This window comes from Enhydra lutris, unplaced genomic scaffold, assembly GCF_002288905.1.
Source record: "Enhydra lutris kenyoni isolate GAN:26980312 unplaced genomic scaffold, ASM228890v2 scaffoldscaffold63, whole genome shotgun sequence".
In the NCBI taxonomy this organism is placed as follows: domain Eukaryota; kingdom Metazoa; phylum Chordata; class Mammalia; order Carnivora; family Mustelidae; genus Enhydra; species Enhydra lutris.
The window spans coordinates 1,014,009-1,030,116 of NW_019154147.1; the positions used below are offsets into that span (position 1 = coordinate 1,014,009).

Sequence of the window (16,108 nt, forward strand, 5' to 3'; positions counted from 1 at the left end):
AAATTGGATTTTTTCATTAGCATACTGTGTTTTGAGGTTCATCCATGTTGTCCCATTTGGCAGGTCCATTCATTTTTATAGATCAATACTGATTCCTTGTATATATTCTATTTTATCTGCTCATCAGTTGATGGACCTTTAGGTTGTTTCCTTTTTTCTTTTCTCTTTTTTTTTTTCTTTTTTTAAATATCGTGAATAATGCTGTTGTGGACAGTTAGGTTAAGAATTCATGTAGAGGGGCACCTGGGTGGCTCAGTGGGTTAAGCCTCTGCCTTCAGCTCAGGTCATGATCTCAGGGTTCTGGGAACGAGCCCCGCATCTGGCTCTCTGCTCAGCAGGGAGCCTGCTTCCTCCTCTCTCTGCATACCTGCCTCTTTGCCTACTTGTGACCTCTGTCTGTCAAATAAATAAGTAAAATCTTAAAAAACAAACAAAAAAACTATCCTCAAAACTCAAAATTAAAAAAAAAAAAGAATTCATGTAGACCTATGTATTCTCCTGGGTAGACAACTAAGAGTGGAATTACTGGGCCATAAGGTAACTTTATATTTAACTCTTTAAAAATTACCAAACTCCTTTTCCAAAGTAGCTGCTCCATTTTACATTTCCACCAACGATATATAAGATCTTGTTTTTCCACATCCTTGTCAATACTTGTTATCATCTGTCTTTTGATTGTAGGTATTCTCATTGGTATTAAGTGATATCTTAATGTGGTTTTAATTTGCATTTCCATAATGACTAATGAAAATGAGCTTCATTTTATGCAACCTTGAGGAAATTTGAACTTTTTTGAGGAGAAGGGGCTTGCAAAGGATAAATAAAAGAATTGGCCACACAGAGAATCTAAAAGAGTATGTCATGGAAGCCAAGGAGAAAGGAGAGAAAGTTTAACAATATTAATGTTATCAAGAATCCAAGAAAAATGAGGACTGAGAACAGTACTTTAGTGTGGTTAGATGGCCTTATCAGCAGCTCACTGGATCAAATGAGGTAGACTGAAACCAGTCTGCAGAAGACTGGAGCATGAATGGAAGTTGAAGAAATGGAGAAAAACAACCTAGACAACCTTTTTTTTTTTTTTTTTTGACATGTTTGTGTGTAATGGGAAGAAGAGAGACTCCTCAGCAGATGGAAAGGAAACATAGGCTTGAGAAACAATTATATTTTTGTGGGAGAAGATTGAGTTGATATAAAATCTGTTAGGAAAAATCTAATGGAGAGAAAGAGATTGGTTATATAAAAAGAATGGGTCATTTGTAACATAATAAATTTATCTGTTTATTTGCATATACTAACTGCCTAAAATATGGATGGTGGAGTGTTTCCTGCTAGTACTATGAATCAGTGTGAGACCCTCTTTTTCACATAGGAATTTCTCAAGTATAAAATGGTTAAGTGAAATAATGTCATTGAAAGATGTTTTTATAAAAGTTTCTATATTTATGTTAGTTAACATAAATATTCATGCTGTCTAGTAAATGTCTTAAAATCACCTGATATAACCTTTTCAGACCTTCTGTTGCTCTGTTCATGTTTCCTACAACTTTCTGGTCCTACAGGGAAAAAACCATACCTGAAATAACTCCCTGATGCAGCCAAATAAGGAAAAAAAATTTTTCCTACCTTACTCTTAAATGTAACAGATAAGGACTTAGTAGTGTCGTAAATCTCTCACCAAGACCTAGTTTACATAACCTTACTTTTCGTACATATCTAGTGCCTTCATTTAGGAATCTGAATGACTTCCCTTGGTCCTTACTGTTCTATATTCAGAAGAGAAACTCATTGAGGAGGTTGGGGGGAGGGTTGGGAATCAAGGGGATACTCTCCCTCTCCTCTGCTATGGGGAAGATGATGGTGGCAGACACTGCGAGTTTCCTCTTTAATATCCACTTCTTTCTTTATTATTACTATTATTATTTTTTAGGGCAACAGGACACCCAACTTAAATTTTAAAAATTCATTTCCAGTCTAAGAAAGGAGATGAATGAGATATAAACAGAAGATTCTTAGAGCTTGCTGGGAAAGTTGGCTTTCCTTATTTAGATCATGAGCATTCCACATTTCCTTTTTATTATGTGCCAGCATCGTGGATGTGAGAGCTGTAGTAGCAACAGCAACCGCATATTGCCGTCATGAGGGAAAGGCCACAAGTATTATCTTTAAATCCTGGAGCCACTGAATGAAATATAGCAACTGCCCATTTACAAAAAATATTATTTCTTTTTTCAGGAGGAAAACAAAAACCTTAAAGCACTGTTTGTTTATTTATTTATTTATTTATTATTCCTACTTGCAGCCAAACAGACTCCAAGTCAGGGGTACACAAACTTTTTCTGAAAAGTCCTGGATAAATAATAAATATTTTGCATTTTACAGGCCATATTTTCTCTGTTGCAATTCCTCATCTTTGATATTTTAGCGCGAGAGAAACCAGAGACAATATATAAACAGATAAATGCAGTTATGTTCCAATTATTTATTTGTAAAAACAGTTGACTAGCCAGATTTGGCTCATGACCACTGACCCCTCTTCCAACTGATAAAAGGTAAAAGTGAAGATGTTTTCTTAATTGTGTTTATGTTCTAGTTAGTTACTGACATGGTAATTTCTTGGTAGCTGGATAGTATGTAGCAATGAAGTAAAAACTCCATATGTGGCAAGAAGAGGGGAGAAGCAGAAAGCAAGCAGAAATTGACCAGTCTCTGTCTCTGGCTAAGGGACATCAGGATTTTAGGAGGATTTGGGAAGATCTGAATTCTTGTATTGAGCACCTTGTTCAGTAGTAATTACAAACACCTTTTATTCATTGTATTGGTTTTCCTGTTTAATACGAGTTCCTCGTATTACAGCAGGATTGTTAAAACTTATTTTCTGAACCAGTATACAATATTTGGGGTCAAATATGAGTTTGTGCACCAACCTGGCAATCAAAATGCTACATATAGTATTGTTTCTAAGAGAAATAAAGTCCAAATTACAAACAACTAAACCTCAAATTAATGTTTGGAACCAAACATTCATGAATCGGTAACTCTCCCTGCTTAGAACTATTCATTATAAGCTGGATTTTCCCAGTGCATAAAAGTGACTCCTTGGTTATTAATTGGCCACTATAGTAAACTGCATTAATTTTCTCTTGAAACTAAAATATTACTTAGTAAATTAATGCCACATTGCACCATTGGCATCATATTAATTAGTAAATTAATGCCACATTGCACCATTGGCATCATACAGGTTTAGGGAATTTAATGAAGTTTTCATTTATGCCTAACTTCCTAGGCAGTAGCTTATACACTGTGAGACAGCCACTTTAAAATACAAGCTGCAATGATAGTTGAAATGTATTTAGCAGGCTCTATTAAACAAAGTGCTTCACTTATGGTAAATTCTTGAAGCCAACTAATAAATCATGACTGGTATTGAGAACTTAGCATTAAGCAATATGAATTTGTTAAGTTTATGCACGTTGGAGAGAAAATATATTCAGAATACCTAGAGAAATTGAGATGATAAAATTTTACATTTATACATTTTAAATGAAGTAGTTTTAGCGAGTTTTGAGATACTTTAGGTTAGATTCTTTTTGTTCTCCTCTTCCTTATCCTGAGCTGCTTCCTTCCTTTTACCTTCCATTATTTTTTCTCTTTCTTGAATAATTCAACTTATAATAAAACGGGATTAAAATTAAAATCAAAATTAACTGTAAGAAACACCACCAAGAGTGATGATTTGGGGAAAAAAGTAAAAAATAAAAAGAACAAAGCCACACATGGGGAACAATTTCTGCAAAAATAAAACTGTTAGATAGTATTCTAGAAAGTAGGATGGTTTGTATAGATAGAAGTTTTTGGTCTAGAGAAAAATAGAGTCAAAAACAATTCATACCAGATTAGAAGATGCAGAGGAAAGAGAGTAAAAAGAAAAAGTAGGAAAGTACGAAATTGATAGCAGCCAGAATAAATTGGAATTGGTCATTCTCTTCAATCATTAACAAGAACCTTGAGATAGAGTAAAAGAACGGTGTAATATGGAACTGTCAATCTTATATTTGCCGCCTTAGGTTTTGTATTGTATGACTTTAAATATATATATATATCTCATTCTGTAAGTGGATACACCCTCAATTATATATTATATAATGAATTGACTTTCCAAAAAATTTGATATATTTATTGATAGTAATTCACAGACGCACATTGTATATCTCTAATTTGGTACATTCACATGTACATATGAACACTCATATGTGAAACATTTTTATGAAACTCTATTGTCACATGCGATGAACACTCACTTGTTATTCTCTTTTTTAAATTTATTTAAAATTTTGGTAGCAATACATTGTGTTGATTTTACAATACTGAAAAATAATGGTATCCTGGAAAAGGGTTTGGAAGATCTAAATCCAGTGGAGTCACATAGTAAGAACACAGTGGCAGTCAGTAATGCAATTTTATTCTAATGGAAAATATGATTTTTTTCTGAAAGTATATAACTAACACACTGCTTTAAGGTAAAACTCTTATTTCCTCTTTCTTTAGTATTCTTCTTATTGATACTGTTCCTATTAGTAAACATCTTACATGTTTAAATACATGCTTTGCTGCTTCTGAAAAATAAACCAAATCTGTGGAGTTTCCAGAATATTGTTATAATATACTGAACAATATTTTAAACATTGTGTAGATATTTAGGAGAGAAACTATTAAGTTTTCTTAGCCACAAATTTACACCTACATGAATGTATATGAAATATTATTATATATTATTACATAATTTAAGAATATTCATATCATTTCATGATATATGTAATAGTGTATAAATTAAATTTATCCAAAGAAGGGATTATAGTCATTTATATATTGTAAGGCAATAGAGAGTAATTAAATGCAAATATCAAATACAAAATAACTTAGACATTCTTTAAAATCAATTAATAGAATATTCATGTTATAAGGAATTTAGATAGCTATGCATATTATAATTAAAGATATTCATAACATAAGCATTTGGACTAAATTAATATTTCAAAAATTGTCAACAGATATTACAACATTATTGTGATTGAAGTACAATACAATTCTTTCTTCATTTATAATAAAACATGTTCCAAGACCAAAGAAAATTGAAATGTTACTTTGATGACATGTAAGGGAGGTTTTGGTCATTAACAAATGACAAATGTGTGTGTGTATATATTTATTAACAAATGTATACATATATACATAAATGTGTATATTTATACACACACACATATCTTTTATTCTATTTAAGGGTTCATTTTCATTATTAAAAATGTATGGTTGTAGGCCATAGTCACATTGTTGGCCTTATAAATAATGTAGTCTTTAGCTATCTGTGGATTCATGGAAAAAGTAGAAATGGAGCCAGATTATATGATAGACCACATGCAACAGTGGTTTTTAAACACTATCCTTCAAAATATTTGCTCTCTTACCACTCAAAATAGAAGACGATGGTTCACCTGTACTTTGCTCTCAATTCAATACATATTACAATATTTTGAAAAAGATGCATGTTATTGGTTTCCTTCCTGTTTTGGTAGTTATTTCATTTTTTTCAAGGATATATTACTTCCAAATGACTTAACATTAATGTATTTCTGCTTAGCTGGTACATATAAAATAGTATAACTTATAGAAATTGGTCATTTCTAAATTTTAAAGATTGAATAACAATTCTCAATATAATATTTAAAAAAGTAACTATTGTCAGCATTTTTTATTATGGAGAGCCCTGGAACCCCACCTTGAAATGACGATTTATGTTCCTCCCAAAGCTGCAAAAGAATTGTTCTCAAACTCAGCTATACATTAGCTTCAACTGAGAAGCCTTTGAAAAATATGTATGCCTGACTTTGACCTTAGAGCATTCTGAAATGAGTCCCAGGCACTCATAAATCCAGTACAGACAAAATAATAATATATAATACATTGTTTTGAGTTCTTAGCATGTGCCAGGAATAGTTTTAAGTATTTAATATGTATTTATATATGAAATTTCTAGAACAACTCTATTTGTGAAGCATGCGATCCAGTAATAGCTATTTTAAAGCTGAGAAAGCTGAGGCACCGGGAAGAAGTTCAGTTCCTTGTTCAAGGTTGCACAATTTGCAAATAAACAATGGAACCCATGAACAAATCCAGTAGACTAGTTCACGGGGGCCATACCCTTCACTCCTACACTCTACTGCTTCTGTAACTTTCCTGCCTTTAAGGAACATCAGAGTAGGAGGGGAGATTTTCAAAAACTACAAAATAACTAAATGTTACGTCATGTAGTACTGCCAACAAGGGAAATAGTATTTTAGGGGGAAAAAAAAGTAATAATCTGTATTAGCTGAAGCAGAGGAAGAATGATTCAGTAAGTTGTGAGTTATGGGTGGAGGCTACTAGAGAGAGATCATGGGTTCAGTCTTGAATCTGGCTCTGTAGTTATTCAGTTGATATAAAATTATCTCTTGCAGATTATAGACTTGGTGGCAAGATTCCTGACAATTAGTTTAAATATGTAGTTATACCAAACAGTGAATTAAAAATGATTTCTCTTCTTCCTTTCTTTCTTTCTCTCTTTCTTTCTTTCTTTCTCTTTTCTTTCTTTTTTTTTTTTTTTTTTTTTGAAACAGGAAGTTTTTGTGTGGTTTGCTCTCAACTGCCTCCCAAGAATTTACTGGCACTTGGCTCACACCTCATCTAGCTATTACATTTACTTGTGCATTCAAAATGTGCATATTCACATTTTAACTCATTTTCTACATTTAAATCTCCTTGAAAGTGAGAACTTTGGCCTCATCATCTTTGTGGTCCCTTCAACTCTTTGTTTATACTATATTCGGTCATGAAAAATTTTATGTTGAATTTATAAATGAATGAAACTCTCATCAGAAATCAATATCATTGTTGTTAGAGTGATCTTACCTTCTGGGCATTTTAGTGTAACAGTGAAGGATACTTAAGACTAATGCTAGAGATAGCATTTTAAAAGACACTGCTACTCAGAATGCTAATATATGATAAGTAGCTTGCCCCAGAAAGAAAATCATCAAGGAGCCTGCAAAGAAAAAGAAAAGCTTCTTTCATCAGGGAAGTTTTGCTCAGAAAAAGAAGTCAGTTGAACAATAACAAAAAAGTACTTGCTGCCATAGATGTCCATTTGACACAGATTCCTCACCTCTTCATAGACGTCTGACTTGTAGCGGCACTTGGAAGTAGTCTGCACTAAAGTGGTACTGTCTCAAACACTTAAGTGATAATAAATTTATTACTCATTCCCTTTTATGAAGCAATGACTCTAATGAGTTTTAGCAATGGCCACACTTTGCCTATTCAGTCCATATAAACTCACCCACCTTTTTTCACCAGCAGGTACTAGACTGCTCTAAAATATTTTATTCTCCTTAGAGGATTCATATTAAATACTAGTTTACCAGCAGTTTCATTGTGGATAATATACAAGAGAAACAGATGGGAAAGGCCCATGTTTATTGATAAAGGTCTGGTCAAATACATCATAGTATTATAAACACAGTTGACGAAAGAGCTATGCGAATCCTCATGTGTTCAATAATATAATTTTTTAAATGAAGTATAAGTGAAAATATCAAGGTTTTGAACTGTGCTATGAGAATAATGCCATTCATGTAAAAAATGCATATACTTGCACACACCTAGACTATTTCTGGAAAGATTTCAAAGAAAACTGGGGCTCCTGGGTGGTTCAGTGGGTTAATACCCTGCCTTCGGCTCAGGTCATGATCTTAGGGTCCTGGGATTGAGCCCCGCATCTGGCTCTCTGCTCAGGGGGGAGCCTGCTGCCCCCTCTCTCTCTCTCTGCCTGCCTCTCTGCCTACTTGTGATCTCTGTCTGTCAAATAAATAAGTAAAATTTTTAAAAAAAAGATATTTCAAAGAAACTGCTAAGAGCGGTTGCTTTAGAGAAGGGTAACTGTGACCTGGGACCAGACTCAGAGGGAGCCTTATACCTTTTGAATTTTGCAGCATACACATGAATTTGCCCTTTTAAAAAAAAAAAAAAAGTAATTTAAAAAATCTCTACTCAGAAAAAAAAAAAAAATTCTACTCAGTTTGACCTCTTCTGGTACCTGCAGGTTCTAGAATTGTTGTACTGAGCAGGTCCCCTCATCATTATGGCACATCATGGATTCTCAATGAATGAATGAATGAATGACCACTCAGCTTTCCTCCTAGTGTCTGTTCTCACCTGGAATTATCATGCTGCAGCTAAAATCAGATAGGAAGTAGAACTTAAAAACATGGAATTCAATCTCAAATCTGCCCTTGAGTGGATGCTACTTAATTTCTGTAACCCTCAGCTTTTCCACCAATAAAATGGAACAGAACCTACTTCACAGGGCTGTAGTACGGAAGGAAGAAGATCATATACACATGTACTATTATACAAAGAATATTACTTATGTGAATATTGTCAACTCTAAGTATTTATAGAAATGCTACAGTGCCTTGCATGTAATAAATGCCAAACACATACATGTTAAATAGAACTGAACTACAGGCGGTCCCCAATTTGTAATGGTTCAACTTATAATTTTTTGACTTATGATTTTTTAACTTTACAAGGCTGCAAAAGTGATACATGGTTCCTAGAAATGGTATTTTGCATTCTGAATTTTGATGTTTTCTTGGTCTAGTGATATGTGGTATGATCCTTTCCGGTGAAGCTGGTCAGCAGCCCCGAACAGTTGCAAGGGTGAACAACTGATATGCTTACAACCACTCTGTTTTCACTTTCAGTATAGTATTAAATAAATTGCATGAGATACTCAATACTTTGTTATAGGATAGGCTTTGTGTTAGGTGATTTTGCTCAAGTGTAGGTTAATCTAAGTATTCTGGTCACGTTTAAGGTAGGATAAGCTTAGCTGTGGTGTTTGCTAGTTAGATGTATTTAATGCATTTTCAGCTTAAGTATTTTAAACTTAGTTGGGTTTATCTGGGCATAACCCCATCATAAGTTGAGAAAGATCTGTAGTAAAAAGTACCTATTGATTAAATAGTAAATAGTACCTATTGGTTACCTATTGATTAAAAAGATAGTTAAAGGGGCGCCTGGGTGGCTCAGTGGTTTAAAGCCTCTGCCTTTGGCTCGGGTCATGATCCCAGGGTCCTGGGATCGAGCCCCACATCGGGCTCTCTGCTCAGCGGGGAGCCTGCTTCCTCCTCTCTCTCTGCCTGCCTCTCTGCCTACTTGTGATTTCTGTCTGTCAAATAAATAAATAAAATCTTTAAAAAAAAAAAGATAGTTAAAATGTATGACTTCACATCAAGGGTTCCTTAACCTTTCTGAATTGTTATATTAGGTGATCATTTATTAGTTACTCCTTTGTAGGTATGACTGATGTGAATGGTACAGTTAGTTCTGGGAAGGATCCCGTTTTATACCTCCTGTTTATATAATATTTCATTTTTTACATATTGTAATTATATGAACATTACAAATTAGCCCTCATCAATTAGCATTTTGGAAGTTAGCAGGGGTCCCAATATATGCTTAGAACCATTACCCACAGTAGCTTTCTCCACAACTCTCACCTCCTTGCCCTTACAGCATTTTAGATAGAGATTTTGCCAGGAAGTGCTACTTCCTATGGTAACTAATTAAATGTGCAAACAATTGGCTGTTAATCATCTGATGATAACAGAGAAGAAAATTCTCATCTCAGCAAAATGTTTTGTCAGATCACTTTTATAAAGATATTGTGACTATTGCTTTAAAGAACAAGGCCATTCTTAGTTGTTCAAAGAGTGGAGAAGTGACTTTTGTTGTTCCGGTTATGCATTTTTTTCACTCTACTGGAAATGTATTAACATGACTTACATATATACTTGACTTGGATTACAATCCAGGATGTTTTCTTTTCCTGTGCTGTTAGTTCAAGATCATATTCACTTTTTCAGAGAACTTTCAGATCTTATTTTTAGCTCTTACTGAATTTGTCTTTTTAATAATTGTTTTTAGATTCATTTAGAAATCCATTCTGATGTATCTTATTTATTATATTGTATATCTTACATTTTGGGTAAAACATCATCTTCCTAATTGGTGCATTAAATAGGTAGCAATGCAAAGTATGTAATTTAATTTTGAAAAAGATCAATTCATTTTCCACTGATTTTTTTCAACTACTTACAGAATGATACTTGGATGTTTTGGCCGCAGATCATGCTTCTATCCAACAAAAGGAATATGACAGACCTCTATTGCAAATGGATTGTTCATAATTGCGGCAGACTCAATTGCCTTTAGTTCCTGCACTTTTTCTTTCATATGAAATTTTATATTTATTGCTCATAATATTATTAGTGACCCTGTTTTTTTCACACCCAGGGAGTTGAAGTTTAGTGAAATCATGTTAGAATTTTTTGAAAGATTTATATATTTATTTATTTGAGAGAGAGAGAGAGCACACACGAGTGGGGGGAGGAATAGAGGGAGAGCATCCTAAAATGGGGACACTCTGCTCAGTGCGGAGCCCCACAGGGGCCCTCAATCTCAGGACCCTAAGATCATGACCTGAGCCAAAATCAAGAGTCGGAAACTTAACCGAATGAGCCACCCAGGTGCCCCACATGTTAGAATTTTTATGTATTCTAACATACTCTAAAAAATGAATTTGATACATTATATGATACTCCATTGGATCATGTGTACTTATGTCCTAGTGTTTGTTCTTGAAATAAATTTCTATATATTTTTACACATTTGTCCTGTAGTGTAAAAATGAAACATCTGTGGGGAAGAGTAAGAAAGTTAAATTTTGCATTATAAAATGCTAAACTCCTAAGAATACACATTTGTCATTTCAAAGGATTGTTAAAAAATGAATTCCAGGGGCACCTGGGTAGCTCAGTGGGTTAAGCCTCTGCCTTTGGCTTAGGTCATAGTCCCAGGGTCCTGGGATCGAGCCCCATGTGGGGCTCTCTGCTCAGTGGGAAGCCTGCTTCTCCCTCTCCCTCTGCCTGCAGCTCTGCTTGCTTGTGCTCCCCCTCTTTCCCTGTCAAAGAAATAAATAAAATCTTTAAAAAGAATGATTTCTATACTGGATAGCAAATAAAGCATTAAGTAAAGACTATCATTCTATTAGTGTCAGATTTGCATTTGACTATGTTCTAAAAATTTCTTCATTTTCACTTTTTGTATTTACCTAATGGAAATCTAACAACCATCAATATAGATTTAACAACTTGAGATGCATGGTAAAAGTCACTTCATGCTTGTTGACCCATCTTACCTCACTGTATTGTTTAGAAATACAAGTATTTTTTTTCCCACCATTCTTTATTGAAATTCAGTGAGAACACTTAACTGTTATGAAAATAATAACTAGTATATATAAATCACTTTTTCAATCCAAAATCAAGTTCATGAGCTTCATTTGCGTTCTATTACACACACACGAAAATATTACTTTTACTGTATATTGGAGATTATTTCTTATAAGATTTTGCAGTTTGAGTCCTAATTAAGATCAAAATTCCTTGATGCCATGCTATTTCAATATTAAGTCTGACAGATCACATTATTAGACTATCCTATCACTAACCTTTTTTCATAGATTTCATTAAAATTCCAGTAAGTCTATTTTCATTTTGTTTTTTTGTTTTGTTTTGTTTTGTTTTTACCATGTGTATTAGTTTTCTCTTGCTACCATAAAAAAAAATAGAAAAAAAGAAAGAAAGTAAAAGAAAAAAAAAAAAAAAAAAGAAACCACCTACCTCAAAACTCTTAAAGTAACATTCATTTATTATCTTCTAGTTCTATGGGTCAGAAGTCTGGGTGCAGCAGGGTTGGCCTCTTACCTGGAGGCTCTGGGGAAGTATGTCCCAAGTTCATTCATGTTGTTATCAGAATGTGGGGCTTTTGTACTTGTAGAGTCATGGCCTCCATTTCCCTTCCTCTGTCAACTGGGGCCAGTCTTAGATCTTAAAATCTACTCCCTTATCTTCTCATGTTTCCCATGTGGCCGCTCCAGTAATGGCAGGTCGATTTCCTCTCATGTTTCAGATCTCCCTGGTTCCTCCTTCTATAACATCTCTTTGACCTTGGCTGGAGAAATGTCTCTACTCCTAAGGGCTGATATGATTAGATTGGGCCCACTGGTGAAGATCCAGGATAATATCCTTATTGTAAAGTCTATAACCTTAATTACATCTGCAGTGTCTGTTTTGCTATGTAATGTTCCATATTCACATGTTCTAGGAATTAGAGTATGGACATCTGTATAGGGCCGTTCACCTATTATACAATGTTTTTAAGTTGTTTTTTCCTCCACTTCATGCAGGGAATTTTTTTTTTCCATACCTGTAGGTAAATTTAATATTTTAGGGGGGAAAAATGGAGACTTATGAATATTCTCCATCTTGTAACTTAAATATATCTGCTATATTTAGATTTTAATTAGAAATTGATTAAGATCAAAAAAATAAAAAAAAATAAAAAAAAAGAAATTGATTAAGATCAAAAATCTTACACGAGTGCTTGAAGCTCAAAATCTATAAAATGTTGATTGGTTCACATCTGTACATAAAACCACCATTCTTAGTGATTATTTTTAAATTCAAAACCTTCTAACTAATAATTGCAGCCCTCAGATTTTTATCTTTTGACCTGTTATTAGACTTCTGACTTCCTTTCACATCAACTTCATTGACTTTGTTCTTTCCACTTGAACCACAGAAACCATTTTCTCAATTTTCTAAGATCATCTTTCACTGTCAATTGTAAAGACTCCATATATGTCCCCAATAAGTTGTGAGAATCTTCCATGTTTCTTTGGTTGAAATCAATTCTTATATTTGAATATTGCTAGAAAGTTAGGTAAGAAATGAATCTGTTAATCATTTGTTAGAAACCCTACTAAAATTTTACATTTAAAACCTCCTCTCTATGTGGTATTTGTTTTCCTACATTTTCCAATTTAGGAAATTTTTTTTTTAAAGATTTTGTTTATTTATTTGACAGAGAGAGTGAGAGAGCACAAGCAGGGGGAGCAGTAGAAGGAGAGGGAGAAGCAGGCTCCCAGCCAGGTAGGGAGCCCAATGTGGGGCTTGATCTCAGGACCCTGTGATTGTGACCTGTGCCAAACGCAGATGCTTAATCATCTGAACCACCCATGCACCCCCAGGAAATTTATTATTATTGGTTATTATTTATTAGCTTCCATCAATTCTGATTACAGTAGATTTTGTTTCACTTTGCTAATTATAAAAAATATAATTTAAATATCATAACACCTAATTGGTTGTTAAGTGTGTATGTAATTTAGTTGTAGACATTTCTTTTCAAAATTGACTTCAGATTGTAGTTAATTGGGTATTTTGGTGTAACAGTGAGTGTATTGGTGAAATTGTTACAATGTGGTTAATTTAGATCGACTATATTAAGCATAGAAATCATTATGTCTTAAGATTAAAGAACTTCATGCCACTTCAATTTTACTTTTACATAGAAGTTTATCTGAAAATAATGACTCTGTTAGACTCCAACTCTCTTACAGATTTTTGTTTATAAGGTATATATCCTTATGCCTAAGATATTGAAACTCAAGGGAAAATATTGTCAATTCTCCTGTAACAAAATGTTGCATCTGAAGGACATGAGACAGACAAAGATATTTCCTATCTTGCATTTTGCCTATTCTCAAGGGCCATGTGCTAGTACTTCTAGCTCTGAACCTCTTAAATGTGTGACTCAAGATAGTATCAGCAAGGGACACATTTTTAAAGGGAAATTTCCAGAAAATCAGGAGTATAGCCATTTATAGATGTGGCTCCTTGTACAAAAGGGAAAAGTCATTGTTAATGGTGTGATATGGGTTTCAAAATACCATATATTACAAATGTATTTTTTGACATCTTTTTCTCCCAACCCCCAAATTACCATAATTTTATTGATAAAAGTTCTTTTCCAGGATGAAATAATGAATATAATTTTAGTGTGTAACTTGCAGAAATCAAATCTTGTTCTATACTTAGATTTTGCTGCGACGTGTCAGAAACTAAATGAGGTACATCTATACCCCACGTCTCCTCCACACCTTGGAGAATTCAGTGTCTCTTCACCTTACTATTTAGGATAGAGACTAAGTAAAGTAATATAGTTTGCTTTACACTGAAAATCGCATTAAGCTAGGTGTGTTGTTTGAAAGAGACCTAGACAGCACCTCCTAACTCTCTGTTTCCAGCAAATGTATTTCCAAATAGCACACATCATATCATAAACCCAGATCAGAGATCAGCAGTTTTACTGAGTAATTCCGTGTATTGTCTACTGCAGTATTCTTATGTGTGCTGCATTCTGTTTCTTACTAAAGTTTAAATATAGATTTTTCTGAATGATTTTAAGTAAATCAGACTATTGGAAATTGCGGCACCTGGGTGCCTCAGTCATTAAGCGTCTGCCTGTGGCTCAGGTCATGATCCCGGGGCGGGGGGGGGGTGTCCTCGGATAGAGCCCCGCATAGGGTTCCCTGCTCAGCAGGAAGCCTGCTTCTCCCTCTCTCACTCCCCCTGCTTGTGTTCCTTCTCTTGTTGTGTCTCTCTCTGTCAAATGAATAAAATCTTGAAAAAAAAAAGGACTACTGGAAATTATTTGCTAAATAGATTCACCTCAGAATTCGTTGGGGTTTCTGTTTCCCCAGGCTATGGCTTGAGGACACAGCCTCTTGAACACCCCAGGCGGCTGAAATATGCTAAGCATGTTCTGGATGGAGAGACAAATCACTTTAGAAATAAATTCTTCTTCACTGCATAGATTCAGGTTTTAAAAGTCATGGCAAAATAAGACTTCTTATTAGAAATTTGTTTCATTGGAAACATATCAGAAACACATTTAGTCTGTAAACACAGTCTGCTGAGTACTTCAGCTGCATCCCCCTAAAGGGAAAGTTGTTCCACTTAATCTGCCCTAGTTACGCTTCTGTTAGTAAAATGAGAGGAAATATGGGAATCATGCATCTTCCATGTCCTTCCCTCAAAATCGCCAAGCCAGAAAGAAGTGAAAAATGTTTTTCCTAGACATTGATACTAGAAAATATTAAGAAGTAGAAGTTACAAAATAAAGTCAAAGGTATAAACATCAGAAGCTTGCTTAAACGGCTTTCGCCCCATATAATTGCTTTTCTGTCAGCAGGATTATTAACAATTTTGGACATCTGAAAATTAAATTAACAGCCTGAAAATATTTTACAGAATGAGATAGAGCATGATACATGAAACATAATGACCCCACTGAAATTCAGCCAAGCCAGTGCAGCTACTCATGTAGACAGAGAAGACAACTAGTTAATCATCACCGAGCAAATTAGACAGAGCAAATTAGTTTCCTACATACCACAGTCTTAGCTACCAAAAAGAGTATATGCCACTAATTAGAATGAAAGGACTCTAAGCATATTATTATCTATATAGAAAGAGAGAGCAAAATTGTAGCTTGAATTGCTTCTATCAAAGCTTGAAACCTAGGTTACGTAGACAGAAATTACATGTGCAAGAGCCTAGCAGTGTGTGTGTGTGTGTGTGTGTGTGTGTGTGTGTGTCTGTGTGTGTATTCTCAAAGAATTCCAATTAACCTTGGGAAAAAGTTTTTACACTTCATTAGGTCAAGATGCGAGAACGCTAAAGCAGTCACCACTTATGTGTGTGTGAACACATACACACACACACACACATGCACACACACACACACACAGTTAAAACATAAAAACATTTTTAAAAAGTGTGGTTCCTTTAATTGAGACTAAAGTAGCCATTCCATATATTTTATTCTTGCACGGTATTAAACTGTTTTTTTTATTTTAAAAAGTATATCGCCACCGCATGTGAAGTAAATATTTGGACTTAGTTTATCACTGGAGATTAATCTGAAATCATATTTTGTAGCCTTAATTAGCATTCATTTGCTTAATTGTCATTCTCAGCCCCATCATTTCCATTTTTCACTAACTTGAACAATGCTATCTTCTGCTGTTTGCACTTTAATTTAAATTTCTATTAAGGTTTATGAACAGTAATAAGGTCCTGTTTGAATATTCATTAGCTTC

General features: G+C 34.2%; 1 protein-coding gene across 4 annotated transcripts in view; it reads left to right on the top strand.

Annotated features, from left to right (window-relative positions):
• LOC111158797 (EPH receptor A7) overlaps positions 1-16,108 on the top strand; it is a 167,300-nt gene that overhangs the window by 123,122 nt on the left and 28,070 nt on the right. The window lies entirely within an intron of this gene.